Raw genomic sequence first — 9,671 nt, forward strand, 5'->3', positions numbered from 1 at the left:
TATATTATTAAACCAAAAATAAATTATTTCGTTATTAAACTCAAATTAAATTATAATAAGAAAATAAATTAAAGAAATTATATAAAAATGATAACTTTTAAATAGTTGATTTGATATTAACATTGATATATATTTTTTTCAAATTTACATTTTATTCAAAAATAAAATCATTAATGTTTTCTTAAAAACACATAAAATCGTATTACGACATCGACGGAGACAGATAATAAAATATAACATTAAAACCGAGATGTGTCTCGTTGCAATGCGCGAGTACTCTTCTAGTATATATATATATATATATATATATATATATATAGAGAGAGAGAGAGAGAGAGAGAGAGATGAGCGTTCAAATAAAAACCGCCCTAATTCTAAGAAACCGTGTAAACCAATCTCATTCATCCATTTTATTGATCAACGGTTAAGATTATTTTAGTTTATTGAAGGAAATAAAAAAAATACGTACTAAAAATATAATCTTATATCATCAATAAGGGTAAAAGTGTAAAAGATTATTTTAGTTTATTTAAGGAAATAAAAAAAATATATTAAAAATATAATCTTACATCATGCATCAGTTTCATACACTTCAATGATGAAATTATTTCATTGCAAAACGCATACATTATGCACATGTTTCATCCTCACATTCACCTGCTAATGATACAACTAAATCTTAAATGAATCGGGTAACTATGCAAATGTTTCACCACTCCTCGTATGCGTTAACCTCATGAACCAGTTTCATCTACACGAAACTTGTTTCATCATCATATTACTTGCTGACGAACCACAAACATTATGAAGAAGTTTCATTTTCACATTCCCCAACTATATGGATCAACTAAACCACAAATGAATCGGGGTCACCAAGCAAGTATTCCACCACTCATTGTTAATCCCATGTCATGAACCAGTTTCATGATGATGAAACCTGTTTCATCATTTTGAATTTTTTTCATCACTGTTTTTGAATGAATTAATCACGAACTTACAATCTCCAATAATCACAATCCAGATTCACTTGGATTACACTATTTTTAATTTTTATTATCATAATATAATTACATATTTAAAAATTACCATTTTTAAGAATTTCATTATTACTTTTCCATAATTAATACTCCTTAATCATTTCCATATTTAATAGAAATAACTTAAATGACCGAAATACCCTTAATAATTAAATTTAATTAAAAAATAATAGAATTTTTCTATTGGTTGAAATTGGTTTACACGGTTTTTTAGAATTGTACGGTTTTTAATTCAACGTGCCTCTCTCTCTATATATATATATTTATATATATATATATATATATATATAATAAATGCTTATCAATATATGTCAATCAATCACTTGCAGAAATTCAATTGTTGTTTTAGATTGCATTTCATTAATTGTTTACTATAAATTATGCTCTATTTTAACTCGATTAAATACTCTTTAAAAAGGTTATAACTATCGTGCATTGTGTGGGGCGCACACTACTTACCTATATAACAAAACAAAATTTTGTGTTTGAATGCTTTTTTGATTGAAATTTTCTGAATTTAAGTTTGAAGAGTTTCTAATTGGGTTGAACGTGTAAGTGTTCTTTAAGAGGATGATGAATCAAAATAATCAAATTGTTTTCACGGGAAGCAGAATCAAAGACGATTAGGGGCCGTTTACCAAATGCTTACTTGGATAAGTGCTTACAAGTCATATTACCTTACCGGATGAATATGTCAAGGACCAAGAATCTTACCTGGTAAGAGCGAAAACAAGGAACAAGAGTCTTACCCAATAAGTGATGGTTGTGACTCTTACCACGGTTAGCGCTTACAAAGCAAATTGTTACATACAAAGTTGTTTTAGTGGACTGAAATCTTACTCGATAAGTAAGCGATAGTGTTGAATTTTACCGGTAAACGCTTACTGGATAAGTGTTCAGGTAAACGGCCCTTTAAAGCAACTAGTTAATAAAACAAACATTATAATTTGTAATTGAATTGACTTGTTTATTACATCAACCACTATGGAGTATATATACACAATTTGAGAAATAGAAACTCCATCCTAGAGATTACAAAAATAATTACACGAGATGAGAACTGGAATAGAGATGAGAATTGGGAATAGATCCAAGGGGTATGACTTTGATGATCAAGAGATGTAGTTTGATGTATCTCTATCATGCTTCTGCAAGATGGACGATCGATTAGTGAGACCAATCTTGAGCATGAGCTCAATGATCTGTGTTCGAGCAAGAGGCTTAATAAGAGAATCGGCAAGCTAATCATTGCCAGCAATGTATGACATACGAAGTTGTGGGTTTTGAACATTTACAGAAACAAAATGAAGTCAAGTGCCAAGTTTTCCTTTCGGAATGGAATTTCGTATTTACGGCAACATATGTAGTTCCCATGTTGTCACAATAGATGAATGGTTTGTTTATTGGCAGATGGACCCACAAGACCTCGACAGTACTTGTAGCATTGGCTCGGTACTCGGCTTCGGTTGACGATTGAGCAAGGGTTCATTGTTTATGAGAACACCAAAAGATAGGATTTTCGACCTAAATAAACAATATAGCCAGTTGTAGAAATACAGTTTGATACGCACTTTATGTTTAGTGTTTAAACACTCATTTCTTTACTTGTAACTAGGCTATTTTCCCTTTATATCTCAAATTGATTCTTTTATTATCTTATTTTCTATTTATTTGTTTTATGGAGCTACAGTGGTGATTAATTTGAAATAAGGCTATAGGGTGCGAATTTCACCTTATGGACAGGCTGTTTATGCTTCTGGAATTACCAGAGCATTGGATCTACACGTTTATGTGGCTTTTGGGAGGGGTTATTGCATTCAACCACGGATCTGCTTTGGAACCAGACGTTTTCTAAATTTGAGATCAAGTTCCTCTGACTTTTTGAAGGCAAAATAGTTGTTGTACTTCTAGTTTTAATTTGATTAATTTAGTTAGCCTTTATATACTTTTTGTTGACTTTTGGTAAACTTTGGTCGTGCCCCTCTAGTCTTGGTATAAATAGAAGTGTTGGGGTCTAGGTTTGTTATCCAATCAGCTCTAATTTATTTGTGATTTACATTTTGAAGTAATTTAAGTTTATGCTCTCTGGTTTTAATTTATAAATTCTCGTAATTTCTTGAGCCTTGTTCTTCAATTTATCATTGGTTCTTTTTTTTATTACGCTTACTGTCTTTACATTCCATCATTTACTTTTAACATTTAATTTCCATCGTTAATTTTTAGGTACTTACTTTTTGTTATTCGCATTTCCTTGCAATTTACTTTTGTTACGAGTAGCTAAATCTTTCAGCTTGGGTGTGAAACAATTGGTGAGATTTTAAACCCAAGCAAAGCGAGATTTATTTCAAGTTTTATAAAAACAAAGATGGTTCTTGACGAGTTGATTACTTTGAAACAAGTTAAAGTGTCGTGATCTTAGAAATAAGTTACTTGAATGCACATCAATGATATGGGAAGTAGACTCGGAAGAGTTGCTAATAAATGAGTTTGTTATCTTTGTTTTTCAATTTGATTAGTTTTCGACAAGTTGGTCATTTATCAAAGTATTAAAGAATTTGTTAATACATATATTTTTAGGACACGTTTTAACACTATATACAAAAATGGAAACCGTAAAAATTTGCTTATTTTCACTCCTTAAAGTATATATATAATGTATACATCAAATACTCACGACATCCTACTCACCTTCTTACTCACCATCAACTTTCTTGGCAGTGCAGGTTGTTCAAGCTGGTTGTGATCATTAGCTGCACAAGATGAAGAAATTATCACCAGGAAGAAAGTGATGTAGAGAGAGAGAGAGAGAGAGAGATAGAGATAGATGTAAACTTATACCTAATTCAATGGAAGCTTGGAGTTGCTGAGTATGGAGAGAAGCAGCATTTATGGTCAACAAAAATGAGAGAGTAACACACAACATGGTGACTATAACCATCATCATCTCCTTGACTTGTTCTACACCTAAAACAGATCAATACTACTATATATAGATGTACTCTCTCTCTCTCTCTCTCTCTCTCTCTCTCTCTCTATATATATATATATAGGTTGAAAGTGAATTTTTTTTCTGGGTATTCTTAAAATATTATATCAATCGAGGTAGACAATATAATCTCAGTGTTTAATATATATATATATATATATATATATAGAGAGAGAGAGAGAGAGTGACTGAGTGAGTGGATGAGAGAGAGAGAGAGAGAGAGAGGGAGAGAAAAATACACAATGCACAAGGTGGAGAGTTTCAAAACGAAAGTAGTGCATAAAATCCATATTTATGGAACCCTTTTTAAGGAGAGGAGGCTTCAATTCAGATCAGAATGGTGGCATCTGGGCCACTTTGTCCCCATATTTGTTGGGAGGGCTGCTGGCTATTTTATAATCACATACATCTCCATCGCCATACCAAATTCTTAGAAGTTTTTTTTTTAAGAGTTCATATAATCCATTAATTACTAATTAATTGGCCAACAACGAAGTTTTGCATTAACAAATGCTAACCAGCTCATTCTGTTCCTTCTCTTTCCTTCGAGTTTTTGTTCCTGTTTCCTCATGTCTCTGTGTCATCCATTTCTTTTAAATCTTTGAATGTATTCTTGTGCGATATATATATATATATATATATACATGCACACACACACACACATATATATATATATATATAGGCACGTTCAAATGAAAACCGTGCATTTCTAAGAAAACGTGTAAACCAATTTCGATTAATAGGAAAATTCCATTTTTTTCTAATTAAATTTAATCAATAAAGGTATTTCGAACATTTACAATATTTTATATTAAATATGGAAGTTATTAATAAATATTAAATAAAGAAACGTAATAAAAGAAATTGTATAAATGGTAACATTTAAATATTTTATTATATTGTAATATTAAAAATTTGATTTTAATATATTGTTATTAAATTGAATCTGGAAACGTGTGCTGAAGATTCGATCACCTTATGGAATGAAATCTTAATTTGAGGTTGAAATAAAAAAAWTTAATGTTAATGAAACAGGTTCATGATGGTGAAACTGGTTCATGTTCTAATTGATTCATGACTATTGATCTAGTTTCATGGTGAACCACGTTTCATTGATGATGGAGTTGATCCGTTTAGTTGGTAAAATTAAAATGAAACGGGTGCATAATATATTTGGTTCTTTATGAATTAAATGTATGTTGAAACGGATACATGATGATTCTGCTTCGGAATCTTTGAAGATTGTAATCTGCTTATGAATCTTGAAGATTGTGAGGATTAAAGGAAAGAATGAATCGAATTAAAAGTGAAATAACACGTTTAATGTTAATGAAACAGGTTCATGAAAGTGAAATTGGTTCATGTTCCAATTGTTTCATGACTATCGAACTAGTTTCATGGTGAACCACGTTTCAGGGATGCTGTAGTGGATCCGTTCAGTAGATGTAACGTTTTAATGAAGAGGAAACTGGTTCATRACGTAATTGAACAATAAGTCATGAACCGCTTTAACGGTGAAACCGTTTCAATGATGGTGTAGGTGATCCGTTCAGTAGATGAAATGGTAAATGAAACGGGTGCATAATAAAGGCGATTCCTCATGAAATAATTTCACGATGAAATAACAAATGACGCATCAAACCATGAGTAAAATTTCATGTTTTATCATAAAATTCTATGAACGCAGTAAACAGTTAAGAAATGAAACTATTTCATATGTTGTATTATAAATTTTATAAACTCAGTAAACAATGAAAAATTTTCGTTATCTAAATGTAACAGATGCATCTACAAGTATAATGAAAATTATGAAATATAATCAGTATTACATTGATTAGTTTATTGATGAAATTTTGAAACCAATTTCGTTCATATAATGTAATTCAAATTTTGAAACGATTCATTATATATAATTGAATATGGTGTGTTTTATTTATTTTTTTGATATAATTTATTGATGGATGTTATTTAAACGTAAAAATAATATATTGCTTTACAAAATAAAATAATTTTCATTTATAATATGATATGAAGGATATTGTTGCCTTGAATATAAGAAGAAAACCATTCAAACTTAACCAAAGACAAACTTTTGATTAATCAACTCATGCCAATAACAAAATAGGGATAATTTTGGACTGATTTGATCAAATGTATAACAATCTGGGCATATGTTCGAATCTTGTATATGTTATTAGTATGTCCACTTAACTCCATCTTTCGTTCTTAGCGAGAATAAATTGAATTCTATCTTTCGTTCTTAATTAGCTAGTCCAAATGAAAAGATGTGTACTAAAACTAAAGAATCAAGTGATATACAGTCGAAGTGATATATAGTCGAATCACATATGATTTTACACTAGAATCACATGTGATTTTACACTAGAATCACATGTGATTTTACACTAGAATCACGTATAAAATCACATATGATTCAAGCGACAACTTTGGTCTCTACTGAGGTTACGGGTCATGTCGCCTGCACAATCTTGTATTAGTCATTAGTGTAAACTCACTTATGATTTTGCATGTGATTTGGCTGTTTTAATGTTCTTATTGTTTTGGTTTGAACTTCCTTATATAAATTTTACACACACACAGAAAAAGAATCATGTAAGAACAAGATTAAATAATGAAACAAGAAAATGGTCAAATCACATGATTCACATGTGATTTTACATACGATTACGAGACACGGTTAATGTAAGGGTGAGCAGTTGTTGCCAAAGTCGAGTGAATCACATGTGATTTGACTGTTATCGTGTTCTCTTATTTGATTATTGTATTCTCGTATGAATATAAGACTCTATACATATATATCGAACGTGGCATTGAATCTACATATGAATTGGAATGAAATTGTGAAAACCAAACTGCAAAAGGCTGCCATTAATTGTGCGTATAAGGTATAGGTGCAAGCAGTTTCTAATTTAACTCCATCGTAAACTACATATAAATCATCAAAAATGTTCTAATTTTTAGGAAACGTTTAAATAAGGGTATGTTTTAGGTTGGGRGTAATATGCTTACAATAAAACACCTGATCCTAATTTAAGGAGTCCATGTTAAAACAATTGAAAGTGACAATTTTTCTATTTCTTTAATTGCTCATGTACATAAATGCAAGTCTTTCGTAAAAAGATAGATTATAAGACATTTATAAAAAATGTCTTGTAAAATATCTTATACGATGCTTTGTATTTATAAAGTCTTAAAAGATTTGTTAGAACGGTAAAAGCGTCTCATAACTTATTATGACATTTATAGACATATATGCCGTTAATTTATAGTTAAGTCTTATAAAACATTCTAATAGGTATCCTATTGATAAAATAATAAATGTTGTCAGCACAAAGATGGAATCCTGAAAAGCAAAAAAAGTTTACCTCACTCAGCTCGGTCGCTAACCAACAAATTGTAATATATTGCAATACTGTGAATATGTAAAATAATATTTTTTGTTGTACCGTCTCCATTATTTTGTTACGGTAACGTTTGGTATGCAGACATGATTGGACTAAACAAGATAGGACATAACTAGGCAGGGTACAAGAGGGTAGGACTTGACAAGAGTAGAGTGGATAAGTTGTCCGTCTAATATTTGATATGACTAAGGTGGGATAGGACAAGAGTAGACAAGTTGGCCCTAAACACTTTTTGATTATTTTATATATTATATAATAGTTGTAAGTAACACAAAGCAAGTAAGTATTTAAATAATTTAATTTATAACATTACACAATTTTCATATATATATATATATATATATATATATATATATATAACAGTAGCAAATTTGAATGAAGCATTTGATATAACTGAAGGTAGTATGTAAAAACATGATTCGTACAAAAGAAAACTATATTTTATTTGGTTTGGAAGATCATTATGAACTAGCAAAGGAGCGATTGAGGTTATTGTACCGACAATGATTGTAGGGGTATAGGCGGTGGTGAATATGGATGATGTAAAGATGGAGGATAGTGATGGTGATGGCGGTAGCTAATTAATGATAGAGGAAGTAGTTATGGTAGAGGTAAAGCTGGTGGCTGGCTGGTGGTAGTGGTAGTCGATGCTGGTGATTGTTGACAACAATGACTGTGGATACTATAAATATAGTGGACAAGAGGAGCGGTGGAGGTTGTTGCAACGACAATGGTGGTGGAGTTAGCTAGAGGTGGTAGTGGCCGGTAGATAATAGTGACTATGGAGTATGTAAAGATGGTGGACAGTCAAGGTAGATGAGGTAGTTATGACCAACGTATTGAAGGTAGAGGTTGGTGGTGTGTGGTGGTGGGTGGTGGTGGTGGATGGTGGTAGTGGTCGTGAATGGTGGTGGTTATGGTGCAAGTGGCCGATGGTGCTTTCTAGAGGTGGTGGATGAGGTTGTAGTAGTGGAGGTAGTTGAAGGTGGTTGGTGGTGGCTACGAATGGGCGACAGTAACCATCTAAACATATATCATATTATGAATATATCAAATGAGAGTATATGAGTAATTTTTTAGTTTATGCCTCATTCTTGTCCCATATTGTTCTACATATTTTGGTAGAATAAAAAAATCCCCCATTCCCAGCCCTTGTCTTGTCACATGTTGCGCTAAACATGAGATAGTGAGTTTTATCATGTCCTGATCCTTCCTGTCCCATGTACATACCAAATATAGCCTACCTGACATGCATGTGTCATCTTCTCTTTATATAAAATAGGAGTTGGTCTACAATGTATCAAATCAAGAAATATTTATCAAAGAACCAAAAATGAATCAGTAAAATATCTCTTTATTATTCTTTGGTTACTTTCTTATTTTGTTAATTTCTTATTTTAGCTTCGTATCATAGAATGTCGAACTGTTCCCAAGATGCTTTTGATACTACCATCCTCCTTGTTTGCTTTATTGTTCCCTTGGCATACTAATGGATAGAGTAGGTTAAAATAGTGTCTATATCAAATTCAAAGGTCAAAAGGAAGAGTATTATAATACATGGACCAACTAACCAAAAGAAGACATGCATCAAAGTTGGGCAAATAACATTAAATGCAATGATGGCTAAAAAAAGTCACCCTCGACATTGAATCCAACTCACCTATTTTGAAAGAACATCCTTGAGAGTGTTTCTAAAGTAAATTCGACGTCATCTTTTGAAGAACTTCTTTTAGTTTTTCGGATCTGAAAGAGAATCTTCTTCCTCCCTCTCTTTCAGTTTAGCAAATTTATCATGGTCAGATAGTTTAGGATCACATGTACCTTCCTAGCTTTCACAACATATCTATAATTCTTTGTTTTATACAACATATAGAGCAAAAAATTAAAAAGAGAAAATAAACATTTCTTGTGTAAGTCATCACCTCCCAGGACCAACATATTTAATTACACTTTTAGGAAATCCCAAGTTCTTCTTGCTCTTAGATCTCAAGATCTTGAGGGATACATCCCAGATGCTAAAACTTGTCCTTGTTAGTATATAATATCGACGTTTATTGAACCTCCTCAAGTTAACACACAGACGCATCGACCTTCATTGAAAAGCTCAAAGTATTTTTAGATGCTTCTTAATTCCATTTCTGAATATGTTTGGACATGTAGTGAACTATCATTCCGCTTTAAACGCCTTTGAAGGACCTTAAACCTTCTTCTTACCACAAGCTC

The sequence above is a fragment of the Cynara cardunculus genome (assembly GCF_001531365.2).
Source record: "Cynara cardunculus var. scolymus isolate 2C chromosome LG 15, CcrdV1, whole genome shotgun sequence".
NCBI lineage: Eukaryota > Viridiplantae > Streptophyta > Magnoliopsida > Asterales > Asteraceae > Cynara > Cynara cardunculus.